At 48.3% G+C, this 23,485-nt stretch overlaps 1 pseudogene; it reads left to right on the top strand.

Moving 5' to 3' along the window:
- LOC144105145 (uncharacterized) overlaps positions 1-23,485 on the top strand; it is a 124,242-nt pseudogene that overhangs the window by 77,192 nt on the left and 23,565 nt on the right.

Here is a 23,485-nt window from a genome sequence, read left to right as displayed (position 1 = left end):
GAAGCACAATGTTTTGAATGAAAAAGTTCGCAATTTTGTCAGCAGTACCACGGGGAAGAGCTTTAGTCTCACAGTAGCGGCTGAGGTAGTCGGTGGCGACCACAATGTAGCGGTTACCCAGAGAGGACTCCGGAAATGGGCCGAGTACGTCCATGCAAACTTGGTAGAAGGGAACCTGAGGCGGATCAATAGGCTGGAGTAGGCCGGCTGGCTTAGTCGGCGGCGTCTTGCGACGCTGGCACTAGCGGCAAGTTCTTACGTAACGTTTCACAACTGCAGCAACCCTTGGCCAGTAGTATTTTTTCCGTATTCGTGCCAAAGTTCGACAAAAACCCAGGTGACCAGAAGATGGGTCATCGTGGCTCGCCTGCAGGACTTCGTCGCGAAGGGCCGTAGGCACGACGAGTATATAGACAGCTTCTGTTGGACCGTAGTTTTTCTTATACAGGACGCCGTCACGTAAACAGAACGACGACAGCTCGCGCGAAAAGATTCGCGGTGGAGACTGAGCGCTTCCTTCTAGATACTCAATGAGGGGCCGTAGTTCGCTGTCGTCCCTTTGGTGTTGAATGAGGATGGACGGGGAGATGGCACCAAGAAAAACAGAATCGTCGTCGGGGTCAGCTCGGTTGTTCTCGATAGGAGCACGAGACAAACAGTCGGCATCACTGTGCTTCCTACCAGACTTATAGACGATGGTGACATCGAATTCCTGAAGTCGTAGGCTCCAGCGTGCAAGCCGTCCCGAGGGATCTTTGAGGTTCGCCAGTCAACACAGCGAGTGGTGGTCGCTGACGACCCTGAAAGGGCGGCCTTATAGGTACGGGCGAAATTTTGTTACTGCCCACACAATGGCCAGGCATTCTTTTTCGGTGGTGGAATAGTTCGCCTCAGATCGTGACAATGTGCGGCTTGCGTATGCGATTACGCGTTCGAGACCATCCTGCCTCTGCACAAGGCCCGCACCGAGGCCGATGTTGCTGGCGTCTTTGTGTAGTTCAGTGTCGGCTGACTCGTCGAAGTGTCCAAGGATGGGCGTACTTTGGAGACGAGTGCGGAGGTCTTCAAAGGCTTGCTGTTGCTCCAGGCCCCAGAAGAATGGCTCGGAATCTTTCGTGAGTCGCGTGAGGGGCACGGCGATCTGGGAGAAGTTCTGCACAAAACGCCGATAATAGGCGCAGAGACCCAGAAAGCGGCACACACTGCGCTTATCGGTGGGCACAGGAAAAGCAGCTACGGCAGCAGTCTTATCGGGATCTGGGATAACCCTTTTAGCGCTCACGATGTGGCCCAGAAACTTCAACTCTTCGAAAGCAAAGTGACACTTTTCGGCCGGTCTTTGCCTGAACACAGCGCGCAGGCGTCTCAGGTGCTCTTCGAATGTGTCAGAAAAGATGACAACGTCATCAAAGTACACGAGACAGGACTGCCATTTGAGATCGGCAAGAACGGTGTCCATCATCCTCTGGAAGGTTGCAGTAGCCGAGCACAGGCCGAAAGGTAGCACCCAGAATTCGTACAGTCCGTCCGGTGTAATAAAGGCGGTCTTTTCCCGGTCGCGTTCGTCCACCTCGATTTGCCAATAGCCGCTTCGTAAATCTAGCGATGAGAAGTACTTGACGTGGCGCAGCCGGTCCAGGGAGTCATCAGTACGCGGGAGAGGATAAACATCCTTTTTAGTTACTTTCTTTAAACGTCTGTAATCAACGCAGAACCGTACGGTTCCATCTTTCTTTGCCACTAGAACAACAGGCGACGCCCACGGGCTCGTCGACGGCTGTATCACGTCGTCCTTGAGCATTTCTTGAACTTGGCGGCGAATGGCATCACGCTCCTTCGAAGAGATGCTGTAGGGCGGCAGACATAACGGCCGTTGGTTGGCGTCAACTATAATTCGGTGCTTTGTGAGCGGGGTCTTCCTAACCTTGGAGGTCGAGGCAAAGCAATCGCAGAAAGACTGAATAACGCTTTCCAAGCAGCGTTTCCGGTTAGTTGGGAGGTTTGGGTTCACGTCAGCGTTTATGGGAGTGGTCGATTCCTCCACTGATGCCGGGGCTCCGGACAAAGCGTGCTGTCCCGCTAATTCGCTGAGTTCCTCGAAATACGCAATAGCTGTTCTGCCAGGCAAGCACTGAGGTTCACAACCAAAATTGGTCACCAAGAGTTCGGTTCGGCCCTTGTCCAGTTTAACAATTCCTCGAGCAACACAGACTTGCCGACCAAGGAGCAGCGACATGTTGGTTTCAGCAATGCCACGAATTTTGGTGCTTTTATCGCACTATACAGTAACAAACATGCTGGATCTTGATGGAATCACAACGTGGTCGTCACAGACGCATAAATTAGCCCTGCGTGGCTCGGTATCGTCGTCGACAGGACCTTGGGTGGAAAATGACACGATTAGCTCCTGTAGCTTAATAACGGCACCGTACTCTTGAAGGAAATCCAAACCGAGTATGAGGTCTTTGGAGCACTCGGGTAACACAGCAAAGCAGCCAGGGAAAGTAACACCGTGGATCTGGATTCGCGAAGTGCAGACACCGATCGGAGTTGCCACGTGGCCACCAGCTGTCCGGATCTGCGGCCCAGACCAAGGGGTCAGAACCTTCCTCAAGACCGTGGCTAACCGTCTGCTCATTACCGAAAAGTCGGCACCGGTATCCACGAGTGCGGTAACGTCGTGGTTGTCGGCGGATACCAGAATTTCGGCGGAGGCCAGTCGGTCGCAGCGCGTCGTCGAGGTCGTCGAGTCAGGTCGTCCTCGGTCGGAGCGTCGCAGCGAATCGTCGGGTGGAGGCTCTTGACTCGGTCCAGTAGCGGCAGCCCTACCCCCAGAGGACGCCGTCTTCAGTTTTCCCGACGTGGGGACGTACCTCTGAACTGGCCAGAGCATGACGGACGGCCGGGCGAAAAGAGCCGCCTTGGGGATGGCGATCGGGACTGGCGTCGCTGCGAGGTCGAAGATTGCACGTTTTCAGCCAAGTACTGTTCAATATCCCGTGGTCTTTCACCGTAGCGTGGTCGAGGTGCGTCAGGTGAAAACCCTCTTAACCCATCCTGCGGTAGGGGCAGTGGCGGAGGATGTGGCCATGCTCTCCGCAGTGGTAATAGAGCGGCCGATTGTTTGGCGTACGCCAAACGTGCGCTTTCCTCACGGGGGGCCTGAACTCCTGCGGCACGGAGGGTGCTGTTGCGATTAGCTCCTGCAGGTACTGCACAGGAGCGATGGGGGAAAAGGCTCGCATCGCTGGCCCGGGACTTCGTAGCGCCTCGCTGTACGTCATAACGGAGGGCGCCGGGTGTGGAGCGGGGGTGGCTGCACAACTCGTCGGATTTCTTCGAGGACCACGTCCGTAACGGCAGCGACGCTGACCTGTGGAGCTTCAAAGCGAAGTTTCGCCAGTTACTCGCGCACCAGGCTTCTTACAAGCTGCCGAAGGTCCTCGGCGGGCAGCGACGTAGGCGTGTACTGGGACTGGGAAGCGGCTGCTACAGTAGCCTGACGTCCGTAGTGGGCGCCCCGTTCCTGTAAAGAGCGCTCGATACTCACTGTTCCTTGGTGAAGTCGGACACTGTTCTTGGCGGGTCACGGACCAGTCCGGCAAACAGCTGCTCTTTTACGCCACGCATTGAGTGGCGTACCTTCTGGGCTTCGGGCATAGCAGGGTCGGCCCTATTGAACAGTCGGGTCATGTCCTCGATGAACATCGCGACGCCCTCGTTCGGCTGCTGTGATCTCGAGCGCAGGTCGATTTCAGCTTTCTCTTTTCTTTCGCTGCTGGTAAATGTCGCTAGCAGCTCTCGACGAAAAGCTTCCCAGGTGGTAAAGAAAGCTTCGTGGTTCTCAAACCACGTTTTGGCTGAGTCCTGCAGCGCAAGGTAGACGTTGCGCAGCTTGCGCTCGCCGTCCCACTCATTGAAACCCGCCACTCGGTCAAAGCTGGCCAACCAGTCTTCGACGTCCTCGAACCTGTCCCCGTGGAACAGTAGCGGCGATCGAGGTGCGTGAAGGACAAATGGCGGGGAATTTCCGGAGTGCTGACTTGTCTGGCTAGCCGCGGTGGATGTCATGGGCCTTACCGGCGCTGTCAGTTGGCCGAACTCGGGTTGTAGGCCTCGCAGGCGGCGGCTCGCCTTGTGGACTGGTGTTGTAGCCACGCGCTGAGAGCTGACGTCAAAGGTGTCCTCGAGGTCAGCGTTCAAAGGCCGTCACCCAGCACCTCCACCAAATATGTCACTGAGAAACGGTTGGCGTAAGCAGGGCTGGTTTACTTGCTTTAATTAGACGCGCAAGACGTTGGAACGCGCAAGGCAGCAGGCAGCACGAGAGATCAAGAAGACGAAGCATCTAGCCCCGAGATGGCTCAAGGCTTGCCAACTGCCAGGAAATGCAGTTTAGCCGCTGTATGGCGCCAATAGAGTAGTTAGTGGCGTAGCATTATATATATATATATATATATATATATATATATATATATATATATATATATATATATATATATATATATATATATATATATATATATATATAAATCACCAAAAATTGAAGAAACATAACAGGATTTAATTCACGACGTTTCGGCTGGAGGACCAGCCTTGACTCGAAACCAGGACTCGATAAAGGCTGGCCCTCAGCCGAAACGTCGTGAATTAAATCCTGTTATGTTTCTTCCATTTTTGGTGATTTTATATTATATTGACCTAATCAGCTGCCAGAAATCACTTTTGGTATATATATATATATATATATATATATATATATATATATATATATATATATATATATATATATATATATATATATATATATATATATATATATATATATATATATATATATATATACACATACGTTAGATGACGTTCTACATCACACTCGCGGTAATACAGGACGTGCAACGTCCGCCGCTATGGACGAGGGTGGCGCTGGTGAACACTCTCAAGGTTCGCTTACACGCAATAAATATAAATACCCACGAGAGCAGCAGATTGGACAGCCGTAGCCGTAGCTCAGTTGGTAAGAGCACCTGACGCGATATTCGGAGGTCATGGGTTCGGATCCCACCGGCGGCATGGTTGTTTCTTCTGCTGCTTTATATGTATTATTCTTTAAGCTATAGATTAATTTAAGTATTATTATCCCACTGATTAGCGCTACACATAAAAAAATTAAAAAAACATTCCCCTGTGCATCTTGGTTTCTGTGACTGTTGGCTCCCTCCATATGTTTGTCAACTTCCGCGCTGCTGGCATACCTGAGAAACTTGGGATTTAGTAAACAGTTTTTACGTTAGAACAGCAAATGTAGCATAATCCAGCAACATTCGGCGACCCTGGTAATGTAAATTATGACTACGTAGGAGGCGCCAATAACCGCAGGCTCTTTTCTGTGTAGCCAGTGTGTGGGGAACGCAGTGACCAGTCATAACTTTTCGATCGGCGTGCATTCGCAGCGACTGCATCATGTAAAAAACATTCAAAACTGACAGAATATTGCTTCCACGAGCGAACCAACCATGTAGCTTCAATTTCGAGTTTATTCGCATCATTGCAGTCGCCAGGAACCGCATAAAAACGACGCCACGTGCATAGCGCGCAGTATACGCGACCGGCGCATGTGACCCAACATGCCGCTGCGAGGGGGGAAACGGCGGCGCGGGATGCTACAAAGGGTGTGCTCACACTGAAAGCGGAGGCGAGGCGAGCGGGCATCGAGGCACCCTGGAGAGGGTTGGCTCGCAGCGCCGCCGGAGATGCGGTAGTAGGTCGCAACTTCCCTTCTTGCACGGGCCGTAAAGGACAGCGCGCGCTCCCCTCGATACCGGCCGTGCCAGACAGACCCCATCGCTGCGCCGCGTTCTTCGTCGCCGCCTCGCCGCACGCCAACTCTACCACCCTAACCCCGCGTCGCATGGGCAGGATTGCGTATAAAAGGCGGAGATGTAGTGGGCGTCTGTACCACAACGCTTGACATGTATGCAGAGAAGGATATTCCAGCCGCTGCTAAACGGCGGTATTGACAAGAGAAGATTAACTCTTCTGATCCTAAGGTTGTCGCCTGGCAGTTGGCTTCAAGCAAATAAGAACGCTTTAGTCTGTGTGTACGTGAAACAAGGTATCACCGCTGTCAGACATCTCCCTTCGATCACGGTGAATAATTATGAAGCCTGCTGTGTCGGATTCTGGAAAGCGCATTACCATCTATAGAGTCTACGTGGCACCGGGAACATCTTTCAAGCAGATGATTGACGTGGTTCCCGCGTGTATACTAGCCTACGGCACGATTGCACAGTTGTGTGTGACTTTCGGTGATTTCAACAGGAAACAGGACTCTATTAGTCAGTGTATTAAAAAAAAAAACTTTGACTGTAGTTAAACTTCGGACCCTCACGTCCGGACTACACAATGGGGAACTACTATATATCTTGTATACTAAAGAGGCTCTACCAAATCTAGATACTGTATCGACAAAATTGAGACCGCTGCATGCTACTTCACAGATCATCGGGCAGTCTTCGTCCCTGACAAGGAAAATGAATAAAAGATGAGTATACCCAATGCTTCTCATTACTAAACATACAGTGACCACAACAAGCTCAGGCAGGGAAACGTACCTCTCGCTACGTATATCCTGGCATAGCCGAGCTAAGCCACTGCCAATTTTTAAAAATAGGCTTTTTGAGTTAGAAGAGATCTTTTTTTCGGCATAGCATTGTCAGTGGTGTAGTAAATTGTGGTGACGGAGAAGGCGTGCGGCTCCCGGTCTTTCGTGTTCTCCTCGTGTACCTCCCGACTGCAGAAACTACGTCTTCCCTGGGAACCTTCTCTCTAATAAGTAGCGCTTTAGAACGGGAATCTGTAACGGGCTGCAGCGACAACAAATATTAGCTGGGAGTACAGCTCGGGCCACCAACCTTGCCTTCAGACAGTGCACCTTGCCTCCATCACCCTCACCACATCATGTCTTCCCTCACTCGCTCTCACCTCACCATGTCTTTCCTCCCCCACCCTCGTCCTCGCGAATTTTCTTGCGTCCAACCTCCCTCATCCTCACCTCACCGAATGAAATCCTCATGAGGTGATGGTGAGGACGCCCCCATGAGGGCCCGCCCTCGTGAGGATGCCCATCTCTGGGCATGAGCAGATCGGATAAAAGATGGTGGGGAGATTGTGCAACAAAAACTATAGCCGCCTTGTTTGCGCGATGCCTTATGACCTTGAGGGCACGGTAGCTTTCAGAACGCAAACACCATACCGATCCGCAAAAAAGGGGCGTCAGTGGCCAGCAAAATTATCGACCACTCAACCTATTCTCCGTTGTCTGTGAGGTACTTACTAAGGTAATTGCTAATAGACTCGGGCCAACCTTAGACCTAAATCAACTAAATGATCAGGCAAGCTTTCGTATAAGATGCTCGGCAATAGACCGTATTCCAATTATCAGTGACGTAACGCAGAATATAACCGCTGTGCAGATGCATGAAATATAACCAACCCTCCTGAATAACCTTTATAGATTACGACAAAGCATTTCACCCAGTCGAAACCTCTGCAGTCATTACGGAAGTAAGGTGTAGAAGAATTTATTGTAAAAATAGTGCAAGATATGCATAACGGCTGCAGAGCACCGCAATCCTGCATTAAGTCAGCAATAAAATTCCTAAAAATGAAAGGTGCCAGGCAGGCAGACACTGTGCCGCCGATGCTATTCACCGCTTGTTTGCACAAGGCATTCAGAGGTCTGGGTTCGGAACAATTGGGAATAAGAGCTAATGAAGAATGTCTTAGTAACCCGTGAATGGCTGATGGCATTGCCTTCCTAAGTCACCCAGGGGATGAATTGCAAAAGCATGACCAATGACTGAGAGGCAGACAAATATGGCTCTTCGAAAAATAATGTGCAGAAACTGAACTACTCCTAGCGTTGAACAAGAACTTGGCAACCGTGTCTTCTGCAGCCATCGCTATAGGCATGCAAAGCAGGGAAGTAGTAGATGGATCTCAAAACATTGAAGTTGGCAGGCAATGATGGCGCATAGCTTGGCTGGATCATTTGGGACTGGCTCGAGTAAGAGTGAATCAAGTTTTTTCGGTAACAACCAGGGTTAGGAAACATTTATTTTCATCTCAAAGGCCGGTACAGTCTGTGTCGGTACTTCAAAATGTATTTTGACAATAAGAGCATTCGCCGCTCTAAAGTGTTCAAACGCATTTGTTCAATCTGTTCGCACTGCACGAAACACAATAGATAAGACAGATCATTTGCTCTTTAAAACTCTGAGAACAATTCACATACTTAACAAAAAACTTACAGCAATAACAAGAACTGCTTGTAATGTATATAACAATGTCTTGTGACTGACAGTTCCGAGTGATGTCGTTTAGACCTTGAAATGCTTTCGCGTTGGCTTGTGGATAAACCCAGATGGCTTGTCATTTTGTCTGTCATTTTCTTTGTGTAACCGACGAGAAGAATTCGGAGAAACTTTACAGAGATCAGATGTGCTAAGCGTTTGGCGTGGCTCTTGTCAACACCTTCCGGGCAGCATAGGAGGGTAGAATCTTCAAGATATGGGTCAACGATTAGTTGTAAAGTTTCAAGAATATTCGATCGTTGAAGATCCTTGAACGCCTTTTCAGAACACGTCGAAATAATTTCCAAGAAATCTAGAAATTCTGGCTTTGGATAGTGAAGTTCACCATTCTCCTGGGCACGCAGAACTTTGTAAAGGGGGCTGCTAGTCTTGTTGATCTTCACAAGCATAACGTGAGCGTCACACCCAAGATCACTGGTAAGTTTGGCAATATAGCCGACTACGTACACAAAGCCTGAATAAGCAACAGACGCAGGCGGAGCTGGAAGATGTGCTCGCAGATCTTTCAGTTCTTTAACTACACCTCGGGGAACAGAGGCGGCCGCTTCTTCAGCGTCTTCACCTTGATTAGTGGCTTCTGTCGATGGCAGTGCTTTTTTGTTTACACTGTGATCCACAGCAGCTGTAACGGCTCTTGCTTCCAGCGCGTTGTCACCTCTGCACATAAAGCGCAGTTTTCCGAACAATACCTCGACAGGATCACTGTTGAACTTTATAGTGAGAACTTAGTTGACGCCTCTTCTCAGCAGAAATTGAGTTACCCCCACTGTGGATTTCGTTGTGAAAAGTAGGGCATTGTACGTTTCCTCTGTGAAGTTCTCAACGGCAATGGCGATGGAACACTTGAATATTTTTCACGTAGCCGCAAAACTCAGTTTGCAGCCGATGTAGCCGGCCATCGTCTTCCTTAGAGATGGGCTTTTTGCAGTCACATCCCTTGTATGTTGCGTCATGAATGTCGAACCATTTCTTCATCACTTTCATGAACTTGATCGTAGATGTTGCGTCCTTGAAAACAAAGTGAATGAAGCTGACTCCCGAGTTCTGCTGGAGGTGGTCTAGAGCCGCAATGACTTGGGGCGAAAAGACCTGCACGGCGCGTAGCAAGCTCATTTTCTCAAGGTTCGACGGATACGCATGCTTTGGTGTCAGATTTCCGGCCAACTTTACCGTCATTTCCTTCTGGTGCTCATATAGTTTCTGCACAAATGCGCCGCTGATGACGCCAGTGCCGTCTGTGAGCTCCTGTTCTAAAAATTGGCTGCGGACATTCTTGAAAACTTGGCAAGGATCGAAGCTTAAAAATTTGCTCTTTTATCGCCCCTAGGATGCTTCACTATAGTTGACAAGAAAACGTATCTGTAACGATACGAATGACTGCAAAGCCGCATTCCTCAGCTGCAGAGATGATGTCCTTGATCCACTCATACAAGTTTCTCCCGCGGAGTTGTGTTGTAATGTAATTTGAACATGGTATCTTGTACGACCTGACCACTCCGTGGAGAATGAAACTTAGCACTCGGTTAGCAAGCGTTTCGTTCTTGGTATGTGGCGCACCATTTCCTGGTTTGTATCTGACCCAAAAACCACTTCGAACTTCCAATCATATATGCACTTCGGCTTTATTGCTGCTTCATCAATTATTAAAGAATTCATGTGTTATTTGTGGCTGAGAAGGGAAGCCTCCTGAATTAACCTTCCTTTCAAGGCGTAACTCATTCCAGAAGAAGTTGAGCCCAGATCAACGTAGCGCTGCAGTGTGCACTTATTGTAGAAATAAAGATACACTCGCCAAAAGTTTCCACGAAAAAAGGAAAAACTACGTTTCCGGGCCCGTACGCGTCCCTTGATCACATAGAGCGCCGAATGGAAGGACGGTGGCTTAAGTACGGTAAAAATTGCGTAATGGCCAATTGTAGATCTCTAGAAGATTTCAACGTGTCCTTTTAAGTGCATGCTTCGTGTTATGTATATGAAAGGACTCTAAAAGAAGGCGCGATGATAAGTTTTTCTCTGTGGCAGTGACTGATGCTTCGTCCCAATCGATGGTGTGTTCCGTTGATACGCTGTGTTCAGGAAAAGCATTAGATGTGGAACAGCCGTCCGTGACGTCATTCTGATTCTCTGTGAGCTTGTGTCCGAAGTTTCGAGTTTAGCCAATGTAAGCGGCGTTACAGAGTTGCCACGGTAACTTGCATACCACGCCGGGGTACTTTGAGAGATCTAGACGATCTTTTACCCGGACCAGCTGTTTTAACTGGCCGGTAGGCAGGTGAGAAATGTGCACGTCATAGCCTTTGAAAATGCGTGAAAGCGCTTCGCTTACCCCGGAAGCATAAGCAATGCTCACTCGCTTGGCTTCTGCGTTTTTCTGCTCTTGGCCAGGACGGGAGGCGTGAGCGGAGTGCTCTTGGCTTTTCATTAGCTGCTAAGGACATCCATTGTTTTTCAAGAGTTGCTTCACTTTGTCGATTTCGGACCGGAGTTTTTCTTGGATCGAGCATAGGGTGAAAGCGCGAGTAAAAAGCGATTTAGCGACTGACCACTTGTGACCAATTGGATTTGCGGACTGAAAATTGAGGTACTTCTCGCTGTGCGTCGGTTTTCGATATACTGAGGTTTCAAGCCCGGTTGCTTTTCGCTGCACGAGGACATCAAGAAAAGGGATTTTCCCATTGGCTTCTTTTTATACGGTAAATTGTACTGATGGCTTAATTGAATTTTGTTGAGGTAGGAAAGGCTGCACATCTTCGTGATGCATAATGCTGAAACAGTCGTCCACATAGCGTAGGAACAACTTTTGTGCCGGTCGGAACGTGTAAATGGCTGTTCTCTCAATGGTTTCTAATGCGAGGTTGGCGCAGACAACGGAGATAGAGGCTCCCATATCTGTGCCGAAGCGCTGCCTGTAGAGAGTTCCGTTGAAAACAAAATACGTGTTGTCGAGGCAAAATCGGAAGAGACGGCATAGGTCGTCCACGTCGAACGGAGTCCTTGAAGGCAATGAACTGCCTACGGAAAGCGTTTCCTTGCAGCACTGTACTGCGAAGTCCACAGGGACGCATGTGAACATAGATTTCACGTGAAATGAAACCATGACGTCCTCGTCTTCAATCGATGTCTGCTTTAATTTTTCCACAAAGTGGCGGGAGTTCTTAACGTTGGTCGTCGTTTTTCCCACTATCGGGCGAAGGACTTCGTGCAGATGACGGGACAGTTTGTACAGCAGTGAACGCCTGTAGTCCACGATTGGTCGCAGTGGTACACCTGGATTGTGCACTTTTGGAACTCCGTACATCGCGGGAGCCGAGCCGTTGTGGCAAAGAAGCTTGCTGTACAAGTGTTTCTCCTCGGGAGGTACGTACTTGAAAACTTCAGTCAACACCTTCTGCAGTTCCGATTCAATTTTCTTCGTAAGATCGCGGTTGAGTTTCATGTCATCATCATCATCATCATCAGCCCTACTCCACCCACTGCAGGGCAAAGGCCTCTCCCATGTCTCTCCAATTAACCCTATCCTTTGCCAGCTGCATCCACCCTTTGCCTGCAAACTTCTTAATCTCATCCGCCCATCTAACTTTCTGCCGCCCCCTGCTACGCTTACTTTCTCTTGGAACCCACTCCGTTACCCTTAAAGACCAGCGGTTATCTTGCCTTCGCATTACATGCCCTGCCCAAGCCCATTTCTTTCTCTTGATTTCGACTAGGATGTCATTAACCCGTGTTTGTTCCCTCACCCACTCTGCCCGCTTCCGATCTCTTAACGTTACACCTATCATTTTTCTTTCCATGGCTCGCTGCGCTGTCCTTAACTTAAGCTGAACTCTTTTCGTTAGCCTCCACGTTTCTGCCCCGTAGGTGAGTACCGGTAAGATTATGCTGTTGTACACTTTCCTCTTGAGGGAAATTGGTAAACTGCCACTCATGATCTGCGAGAATTTGCCATATGCGCTCCACCCCATTCTTATCCTTCTAGTTATCTCCCTCTCATGATCCGGATCAGCTGTCACTACCTGCCCTAAGTAGACGTATTCCGGCACAATTTCTAGGCTCTCGCTGCCAATTGTGAACTGTTGTTCCCTTGCTAGGCTGTTGAACATTACCTTGGTTTTCTGCATGTTAATTTTTAGACCCATCGATCTGCTCTGCCTGTCTAACTCGTTGATCATGATTTGCAGTTCACCTCCTGAGTGACTCAGCAAGGCAATGTCATCAGCAAATCTCAGATTATTTAGGTATTCTCCATTTATTCTTATTCCCAACTGTTCCCAATTCAGGCCTCGAAATATCTCCTGCAAACATGCGGTGAACAGCATTGGCGAGATCGTGTCTCCTTGCCTGACGCCCTTCCTTATTGGAATTTTATTGCTGACTTTATGGAGGACTATAGTAGCTGTGCAGTTGCTATATATATCTTCCAGTATTTTGACATAAGGCTCTTCTACCCCCTGATTACGCAATGCCTGTATGACTGCTGAAGTTTCCACTGAGTCGAATGCTTTCTCGTAATCAATGAAAGCTATATATAGAGGTTGGTTATATTCTGCGCATTTCTCTATCACCTGATTGATGGTGTGAATATGATCTATTGTAGAATATCCTTTACGAAAGCCTGCCTGATCATTTGGTTGATTAAAGTCTAACGTTGCCCTGACTCTATTAGCGATTACCTTAGTAAATACTTTGTAGGCAACGGATAGTAAGCTGATCGGCCTATAATTTTTCATGTCCTTGGCGTCTCCCTTCTTAAGAATTAAGATAATGTTTGCATTCTTCCAAGCTTCTGGTACAGTCGAGGTCATAAGGCATTGCGTATACAGGGCGGCTAGTTTTTCTTGCACGATGTCCCCTCCATCCTTCAACAGATCTGCTGTTACCTGATCCTCCCCAGCTGCTTTTCCCCTTTTCATTGCTTCTAAGGCTTTCTTTACTTCATCTTTCGTTACTGGCGGGATGACGCATTGCTGTGCACTGCTGTCTTTCTCATTAGCGTTCTGATTACATTGGCTACTGTACAGGTCTGTGTAGAACTCTTCGGCTACGTTAGCTATCTTATCCATATTGCTAATGACATTGCCCTGCTTGTCTCCTAATGCATACATCTGGTTTTTACCTATGCCTAGTTTCCTCTTCACTGTTTTTAGGCTACCTCCGTTCTTTAGAGCATGCTCGATTCTCTCCATATTAAACTTCCTTATGTCGGCTACCTTGCGCTTATTTATTAACTTTGATAGCTCCGTTAGTTCTATTCTATCGGTAGGGTTAGATGCCCTCATGTTTTGGCGCTTCTTAATCATATCTTTCGTCACCTGAGATAGCTTCCCGGTATCCTTTCGAAATGTCCTACCGCCTACTTCTACTGCGCACTCCGTAATTATTGATGTCAGATTATCGTGCATTGAATGAACATCAAGATCATCTTCCTCAGTTAAAGCCGAGTATCTGTTTTGCAGCGCTATCCTAAACTCCTGTGCTTTTCCTCTTACGGCTAACTCGTTAATGGTCTTCTTCTTCGCTAGCTTCTTCCGTTCCCTCTTCAAGTCTAGGCTAATTCTAGACCTTACCATTCTATGGTCGCTGCAACGCACCCTTCCGAGGACGGCCACATCCTGAATGATGCCAGGTTTAGCGCATAGTATGAAGTCTATTTCATTTTTAATCTCACCATTGGGGCTCTTCCAGGTCCACTTCCTGTTTTCTCGTTTGCGGAAGAAGGTATTCATGATCCGTAAATTATTTCTATCCGCGAATTCGACTAATAACTCTCCCCTGCTATTTCTAGAGCCTATCCCATAGTCACCTACCGCGTGGTCGTCAGCCTGCTTCTTGCCCACCTTCGCATTGAAGTCGCCCATCAGTACAGTGTACTGCAATTTTACTCTATTCATTGCTGATTCTACGTCCTCATAGAAGCTTTCAACGGTCTGGTCATCATGGCTGGATGTGGGTGCGTAGGCCTGCACCACTTTCAGCTTGTACCTCCTATTCAGCCTAATTACTATAGCTGCTACCCTCTCGTTAATACTGTAGAGCTCCTCTAAGGTTGCCAGCTATATCCTTATTAATGAGGAAACCCACACCTAGTTCTCGTCTACCCTCTAACCCGCGATAGCACAGTATGTGTCCGTCCTTTAGTACTGTATACGCCTCACCTGTCCTCCTAACTTCGCTAAGCCCTATCACATCCCATTTAATTCCCGCTAGTTCCTCGAACAGCACTGCTAGGCTAGCCTCACTAGCTAAAGTTCTAGCGTTAAACGTTGCCAGGTTCAGATTCCAATGGCGGCCTGTCTGCATCCTCAAGAAGTCCGGACATCTTCGCGATGTTATCGGACATCGGAGATTTTATGCTTCCGGGGTAAGCGAAGCACTTTCACGCATTTTCAAAGGCTATGACGTGCACATTTCTCATGTGCCTACATGCAAGTTAAAACAACAGTTGTTCCAGGTAAATGAGCGTCTGGATCTCTCAATGTACCCGGGCGTGTTGTACAAGATACCGTGTCAAGCCTGTAACGCCGCTTATATTGGCGAAACCGAAAACTTCAGACGCAGCGTCAGAGAGCATCAGAATGACGTCACGACGGCCGCTCCACATCTTATGCTTTGGTGCAACACAGCGTACCCATGGGACACACCATAGATTCGGACGAAGCATCAGTCATTGCCACAAAGAAAAACTTGCCATCGCGCCTTCTTTTAGAATCTTTTTATATACATAACACGAAGCATGCTCTTAACAGGAGACGTGGAAATCTTCCAGATCTACAATTGGACATTCCGCAATTTTAACCGTACTTAAGCCACCGTCATTCCATGCGGCGCTCTATGTGACCAAGGGACCCGTACGGGCCCCGAAACGTCGTGTTTCCGTTTTCCGTCGAAATTTTTGGCGAGTATATGTTTATGTCTACAATGTTCGCCCCTCGCAAGACGGTATTCTGTGAAACTCTGGTCTATATTGCTCTTTGCGCTAAGTATGGAACGGCAGTCATCACAAGAATCAGGCAGTTTGTCAACCTAAATTCAAGACTGGCATTTTTTCAGTGCCATCTATAGTTCAACCTGCGCTGCAAGCCCCAGGGCGTCATCCCGATGTCTCTGAGAGTACAGCACCTTGTGCCTACACCGTTTGGAAGGCAAGTCACCGCCAAAGCCGAAAAACTCCTGCTGCAAGCAACGATCGCCGAAACGAAAGGCAGGATCAAGTGGCTGGAAGGGAATGCATTCTTTGCACAACGTTCACTCCATCGTGGCCTGACCGACACCTTCCCAGAAGTTATGCTGCACGCAAACAGCGTTGCCGCTGGGACGAGAAACAAGGGAATGTCTGCTCACGAAGGCAAGTTGTCATTGCTCTTACAGAGGAGCGTCCGTACTCTTGGCTCTCATGGCATCTACAATTTTTCCTCGCACCCACTTGATTCCGCTGAGCATTCCCTCTCAGCCGTGGACTGAACTTCAACGTTTCTGCTGCCCCTAACCCCGCACGAATGATCTGTCCGGTCGAACAAGCTGTTCGACAGGTTGAGTCCAGTCGACGAGAGGAGGCACGTTCTCGTGCCATTGAGGCTCTTGAAAAACTATCGCAGCCGAAAACAGAGTGCCTATCTCTGCCAGAAAAGAAAGCCATCAAACAGTTGTAGAGGAACAGCGAAATCGCAATCTTACCCGCCGACAAAGGCAACGCCACCGTCGTCTTGGACCGTTCCGATTACATTGCGAAGATGTCCGCACTTCTTGAGGATGCAGACACCTACATGAAACTCAACCGCGATCCAACGAAGAAAATTGAATCGGAATTGCAGAAGCTGTTGACTGAAGTTTTCAAGTACGTACCTCCCGAGGAGAAACACTTGTACAACAAGCTTCTTTGCCACAACGGCTCGGCTCCCGCGATGTATGGAGTTCCAAAAGTGCACAATCCAGGTGTACCACTGCAACCAATCGTGGACTACAGGCGTTCATCGCTGTACAAACTATCCCGTAATCTGCACGAAGTCCTTCGCCCGCTATTAGGAAAAGCGACGACCAACGTTAAGGACCCCCGCCACTTTGTGGAAAAACTAAAGCAGACATCGATTGAAGACGAGGACGTCATAGTTTCATTTCATGTGAAATCTATGTTCACATGCGTCCCTGTAGACTTCGCAGTACAGTGCTGCAAGGAAACGCTTTCCGTAGACAGTTCATTGCTTTCAAGGACTCCGTTCGACGTGGACGACCTATGCCGTCTCTTGCGCTTTTGCCTCGACAACACGTATTTTGTTTTCAACGGAACTTTCTACAGGCAGCGCTTCGGCACAGCAATGGGAGCCTCTGTCTCCATTGTCTGCGCCAACCTCGCATAAGAAGCCATTGAGAGAACAGCCATTTCCACGTTCCGACCGGCACAAAAGTCGTCACTACTTTATGTGGACGACTGTTTCCGCATTATGCATCACGAAGATGTGCAGCCTTTCCTACTTCATCGAAATTCAATTAAGCCATCAGTACAATTTACCGTGTAAAAAGAAGCCAATGGGAAAATCCCTTTTCTTGATGTCCTCGTGCAGCGAAAAGCAACCGGGCTTGAAGTCTCAGTATATCGAAAACCGACGCACACCGGGATGTACCGCAATTTTCAGTCCGCAAATCCAATTGATCACAAGCGGTCAGTCGCTAAATCGCTTTTTACTCGCGCTTTCACCCTATGCTCGAGCCAAGAAAAACTCCGGTCCAAAATCGACAAAGTGGAGCCACACTTGAAAACCAATGCATATCCTCAGCAGGTAATGAAAAGCCAAGAGCACTGCGCTCACGCCTCTCGTCCTGGCCAAGAGCAGAAAAATGCAGAAGCCAAGCGAGCGAGCATTCCTTATGCTTCCGGGATAAGCGAAGCGCTTTCACGCATTTTCAAAGGCTATGACGTGCACATTTCTCACCTGCCTACCAGCCAGTTAAAACATCTGGTCCGGGTAAAAGATCGTCTAGATCTCTCAAAGTACCCCGGCGTGGTATGCAAGTTACCGTGTCAAGCCTGTAACGCCGCTTACATTGGCTAAACCGGAAACTTCGGACGCAAGCTCACAGAGCATCAGAATTAAGTCACGAACGGCCACTCCACATCTAATGCTTTGGCGCAACACAGCGTATCAACGGGACACACCATCGGATGGGATGAAGCATCAGTCATTGCCACAGAGAAAAACTTATCATCGCGCCTTTTTTTAGGATCTTTTCGTATACATAACACGAACCATGCTCTTAACAGTTAACGTGGAAATCTTCCAGATATATACAATCGGACATTACGCAATTTTAACCGCACTTAAGCTACCGACCTTCCATGCGGCGCTCTATGTGACCAAGGGACCCGCACGGGCCCCGAAACGTCGTGTTTCCATTTTTCCTCAAAACTTCTGGCGAGTGTATGTTTATTTCTACAATGTTCACCCCTCTCCAGACGGTATTCCGTCACACTCTGGACTTATGTGCACTTATGTGGCAGTGTTAGCTGAGTAGTACGGGCATGATCATAGCTATTCGGCGTAAAAAATCGCCATATGACGCACTCTCTGATTACTTCTTCGGGATAAGACTGGAATTTCTGCTGATATCTATCGATTTGGTGAAGCAGGAAGACAGCCTTTTTCTCCCACTTTTCAGCGTCTGAAGCAATATTTTTAAGAGATGAGTAGCGCTTGTTGTCGCGATATGTGGATACTACCTTCCTTTCTGCTTCTAGTTGCTGCTGTGCTTTTTAGACCTTAGAGCGATAGTACGCTACATGTGAATGAACGAAGCCTGCTGTCCTTAAAAAGGTATCGGCTAGCTCGCTGCGCATCGTTGTTTGTTCTTTGCGTGCATATAGTAGCCATCTGCTTGGTTTTACCTTCCGGTGACTCTAACAATGCATGCTCGCCATTTTCTGGCTCTGCATTTCGTTTTGCTGGCTTTCTGGAAGTTTTTTTATTTTAGAATCACTTGCGTAGTCACTCGCGAAGAAATGCTTGCTGCATACTGTAGTCGATGGCGATTTGTCATTAATGACGAGATTCTCCCGAGAAATGTTTTTTTTTTTCGTTTTGTGCACAGTTCCTAGTCAACTGGAAACTGGTTAACGACACACAGGGAGTCTTTCCGACCCGCGATTGACAAATCGGCACACAACAGTACACCATGGCCACACTATAGAGAAGCTTCACTTCACAAGTTTGTGAGACGAGTATTCATGAGAAGTCCCACGCAGAAACTTACTGGGGAATGTGACCTTGTCAGCATGGCGTGCGAAGCATGAGGCAGGTGTATTGATGAGTTCACGTGGCAAGCCTTTCGTTCACACGTTTAAGCGTAGCGACAAAACTAGCACGTGAAGAAATGGGCCCGCGCGCGTGGCGACTTCCTGCTCAAAACTGGCTCCGGTGCCCCCGCAACAATTGTTGTCTCGCTGAGCCCTCTCGCGGACATGAGCGATGGAGCAGCGCAGAAAAAAAATGCATTGTCCTCTTGGCGCTTGCTCAGGCCGTAAGGAGAGAGCGAAAGCGCACGTCAACACCGGCCGTGTCTCAGGTTACCATGGTATCGGCGCATGCGCACAAATGCTGATCCGAGTGACGTCACGCTCGGCTTTGACGGTGGAGTGGGCGCGCGGCCGTGGCGATGGCGAAGCGCACGCAGCACTTAGCTCCTCGTAGTTTGCCGCGGTAAAGGCGCATGCGCACAACTGGCTTCTCCCATGTACCGCGAAATGCTCGACTGGCAGCCCAGTGTAGCTCTCGCTACAAAAATTGTGTAAAGTTTTAGGTTAAAAACTTTGTTAGTGTGCTAACAAAGAGGCACTGGCCGGGCCGTGCGGGTGGCCGCCGGTCCAACGGGAACCGTGGTACCGCAGTCAACATTTTCATTATGAACCATGAGTCTGTCAGAAAACATACCTTTAAGGCTGTTGAATTCCCAAAATCTAAGCCTTGCTTCCCGGAACGAAGTCCGATTTCAGGTCAGTGATGTTTCGAAGAACTGGCTGCAGCGCAAAAATGCTTCTGCGAAATTCCGCTGTCAAATCAAAACCTGTTGGCGGCACTAGTGTCGAATTTTTCTATACATACTTTGAGGAGTTGAGTTGAGTCGTATCTTCCTATTTTCGCTGGAATTGCTGTGTAGGAAAGCGGTCCCGCATTGGGGTGGGCAAAGCCAACCATTGTAGTTTTACTACGGAAATAAAGCAGCACATTAACCACCTTGGTGTGAATCTTCTCTCGCTGCGCCTTGTACGGGGCGCTACAAAAAAAGTTCAGCTGCTCTCCAAATAATAGGAACACCTCTCGGTTTATTTCTGTCAGTGAGATGTGTGACCACGTAATGGCGCGCCTGATTATTAAAATCAACTTTCTTGCAGGCATGATAGGGAATTGGCACTCTGCGTTTTGGTAATGCGTAGGCGAGCAAGTAAAAAATTATGGGCGTTTAGCTTTAAGTTAACCACCAATTTTCGTCCGCTAGCATCATTATTCCTGGTTTTGCATGGTGTACCTTGACTTTCTATGCTTTTGCTTGACCTGAACTGGCTTACATCGGTTGATATATCATATGTTGTAGGTTCGCGTGCTAATGCATCATTTTAGACTTTTACTCAAGTAGATTCGGTCAATTCTCTACATTCACAAATCCATGAAAATCGTTCCGTCTAGACTCAAGGAGATAGTGATTACCGTGCATTATTCAGCCGAAATGCTGTATTTTATGTGACTTCCAATCGCAGAGTTGGAGCACTTCTGGAGCAACGTTTCCTGCGCTTTCGGAGCAACTGTATTCCAAACGCAGATCTGAAGCACGGATCGAGTCTTCCAATCGTAGACAGGGAGTGGTTGCCGAGCCGAGATTGCTCCGTGGTGCAGTCGGGACTGCTCCGCCGAAATCGGGGGATCCGACCGGAAGTTTGCGTAACATTCTTATTCAGCGGCGATAGCGGCGCCCTACATGCTCTGGCCTCCATGCTCTGGTCAGAGCAAGTGTACTCCAATCGCAATTTCAGGTCATGTGCTCTGCGCCGGATTCAGGCGCTCTGTCACAGAGCGTGCAGACTGCTCCGGGCCTGCGATTGGAATTCACAATTAGTGATCCGCTTGATCTTCATGTGGCCTGAATAACTTTTTTATTTTAAGGGACAGCATAAGAGCATCACTGCAGTGGAAAGCCGACATCGCGTTGGGGGAGGACACTGTTGAATGAAAGCTGCATAGCTGGGGAAGCGGGATCCGAACAAGCGATCAGTTCCATTGGCCGTTGCTTCAGACTACTACACCATCGCCACAGTTTTTTTAAGCATGGTATTTATTACATTGAAAATATATTCTATTTGCATTAAGTGAATTGCTTTAAAAATTTGCAGTGTCTTAGCTCGTCTATGCCAGGATGTATGTACATAGCGTGAGCTACGCTGAGCATCAATTGCCGCTGAGCAGCAATTTCGCTTTCCTTCTCCATGCCTATGCCAAACTAGCACACGCCACGCTATATGTATACCCTCACTGATAGCACTGCGCATGCGCACAAAATGATAGGCGCTATCAAGCTGCTCCAGCGCAGCGTCAGACATAGCTACTGCGCAACGCAGGCGCACAGCTGGGCACGCGCTGGCGCCAGTGCGTCTGCCGCGTCTATGACGCGGCTATGGATGGATACATGGATGGATAAGGCTTAACCCTTTAAACTGGGCGGTGGCTCAAGCCACTTAGCCATGACTTATGAAATTGTACTTCCATCCCTCACCTCTTTCATTTCATTTCTCCATTCTGCCTGCTATCCTTTATTTCCGCTGCCCCAGCTCAGGTGCTTCAGTATCGATGGCAGAGGCCGGGGCTGGCAAAAATCTTTTCCTTCCTTTTTACTATTATGTTAATAAACAACCACTACTACCACCACCCATCCACTATCTTTTTTCTCACTTCCTCTATTAATGTTTGCTTGGATTTTGTTCCTAGCTTATTTATTAACAAAATCAGAATACCGTCTGGTCCTGTTGATGTACCACTAGGAACCTTCTTCTCTGCCCGTTCCCACTCTCTTTGCTCAAGTGAAGCAATTGCAGTACCCGGTCTATCCTCCTTCGGTAAATTATATGCCACATTTCTTTCTTTAAATTTTTCTTTCATCCTTGTTCCTACGTGTTTCATTTCTTCATCCCCTTCTAGTCGAATACCCTGCTCTGTAACAATAAAGATTTGCTCTAGCCTAGTCTTATTTCTCATTGCATTTAGATGTTCCCGGAATTTTTGAGCTGGTTTTCAATCCTTTCTATTTACTTCTGATATCCATTGGGCATCCTTGCTTCTTTTTTTCTCATTAATGAAATAGGATGCTTCCCTTGTAATTTTCGTGAAGGTATCCCATTTTTTGTCTACTTCAACTTCTGGTTCCGCCCTCTTCTCGGAATGTGTATTCTCTGGACGCTTGCTTACGTTTCTCTATCGCCCTCTTGACCTCCTCATCCCACCAACTCGGGTTTGTGTCTTTTCCCTTCTGTCTTTACTTGAGCCTTAGCTAGCTCTAGCTCCAGTAACCGAGTTAATTTGGTATAAGTTCATTCTGTTTTATTATCTTCAAAAATTACTTTGTCAATTTGTTTGACTGCTGCCTAAAATTGCTTTTCTGAGTAAAAATTCCCCTCTGATTGTTCATCTCGCTTCAGTCCTACATTGGCTTTCCTTCTGAAACTCAACTTGATACGCTTGTGGTCACTACCTAGACTTCTGGAACCATGTTCATCTATGTTCATCTCCCCTAATCTGTTACACATCCTCTCTGACATGACCGGTGAAGCGCGCGCGGCGGCGGTGGCTACGGCGCAGCAGCTGTGGGCCGTGTGACGTCACTGCTCTTCGCGCATGCGCAACACGGCTCTCCAGGAGCCACGCGAAGCTCGACAACCTGAGCTAGTGAAGCTCACTCTACAAAATGTTTTAGTAAACACCACGAAACACATCTCGAAAAGACAGAGAAACAGAGCAATAGACGCGACGTAAGGCGGAGTACATCACCAAGAGGGGATGCCACTCCGATATAAAGTCGGTCTGTTTATACACTTCCCTCAGATGAACAATCATTTGGGAGAAATCTTAACACCCTGCCTCTATGAACTAAGTAGAAAGTGTGCGTGTCTTAGGTCTTCTACTTCATACATCTGGGACTGGAACTCCGTGGCTAAACGCGACACGTAAATCGGCTCACGCTACCCTCGGTCTGATTCGACGCATATCTATGCGCTCTGGCGGGGCGCGTTCTGATACTGCCCGTCGACTTGTGTTTTCCATTCTCCAGCCGCGGATAGTGTACCAGGCCCAATTTCATCGCCTCACCCGTCCGCAGTGGGACTCCCTTGAAGCAATAAATCAGGAGGCTATGCGCTCCATAACTTTTCTCCTTCGTAATATACACATACCCATTCTGCAAGAGTAGGCTCAACTTAATACTTTAAGTGGAATCGTCGACCAGCGTGAGGCAAACAGAGCACGCAAGATGTCGCCTCAGCTTCATCGTTTACAGACTCTTCCTCCATGGTCATACTGTCAACTGACAGACAATCGCTTCTCTGCTTCGCCGCCGATATCAGCCCGCGCATCAGCCTCGAGGGTGCATAATAAACACAGATGCACATCACACACAGGACTGCAGGGAGTTTCCGCAGCTTACAGATTCCTCATATATATATCGCGGATACTTGCACCCCCCTTGCCTTGCGAGCTTCAAGCGATACACAGTGCATTTGCTTCCCTTCCACTCTACCAACTTTCGATCAAAAGAGCTACAACTGGGGCTAGTTGGAAATGCATCCTTGAAGGTATTGGTGAGCGCTACCAAAATACGGAAAGGGACGAACACACAGGACAAAGCGCTTTCGATATTGTTCACATTTACACTGACTCCCTTGCCGCCCTTAAGCAGCTTAAAGCCGCCCGGCGCATATTACAAATTACACAATCCAGTCGCCAACTCTGTAAAAATTACCCCTGTCCTGTGCTTATACACTGGATTCGTGGCCATGCTCACGATCCGGATAATATTCATGTGGATACAATTACGCACCTTCACACATTAGATATCCCGCCACCTTCTCCTCTTCCCCCAGAGCC

This window comes from Amblyomma americanum, chromosome 9 (assembly GCF_052857255.1).
Source record: "Amblyomma americanum isolate KBUSLIRL-KWMA chromosome 9, ASM5285725v1, whole genome shotgun sequence".
Classification (NCBI taxonomy): domain Eukaryota; kingdom Metazoa; phylum Arthropoda; class Arachnida; order Ixodida; family Ixodidae; genus Amblyomma; species Amblyomma americanum.
Note: the sequence above shows the minus strand (reverse complement) of the source record. Positions and strands in the feature narration are given on the sequence as shown.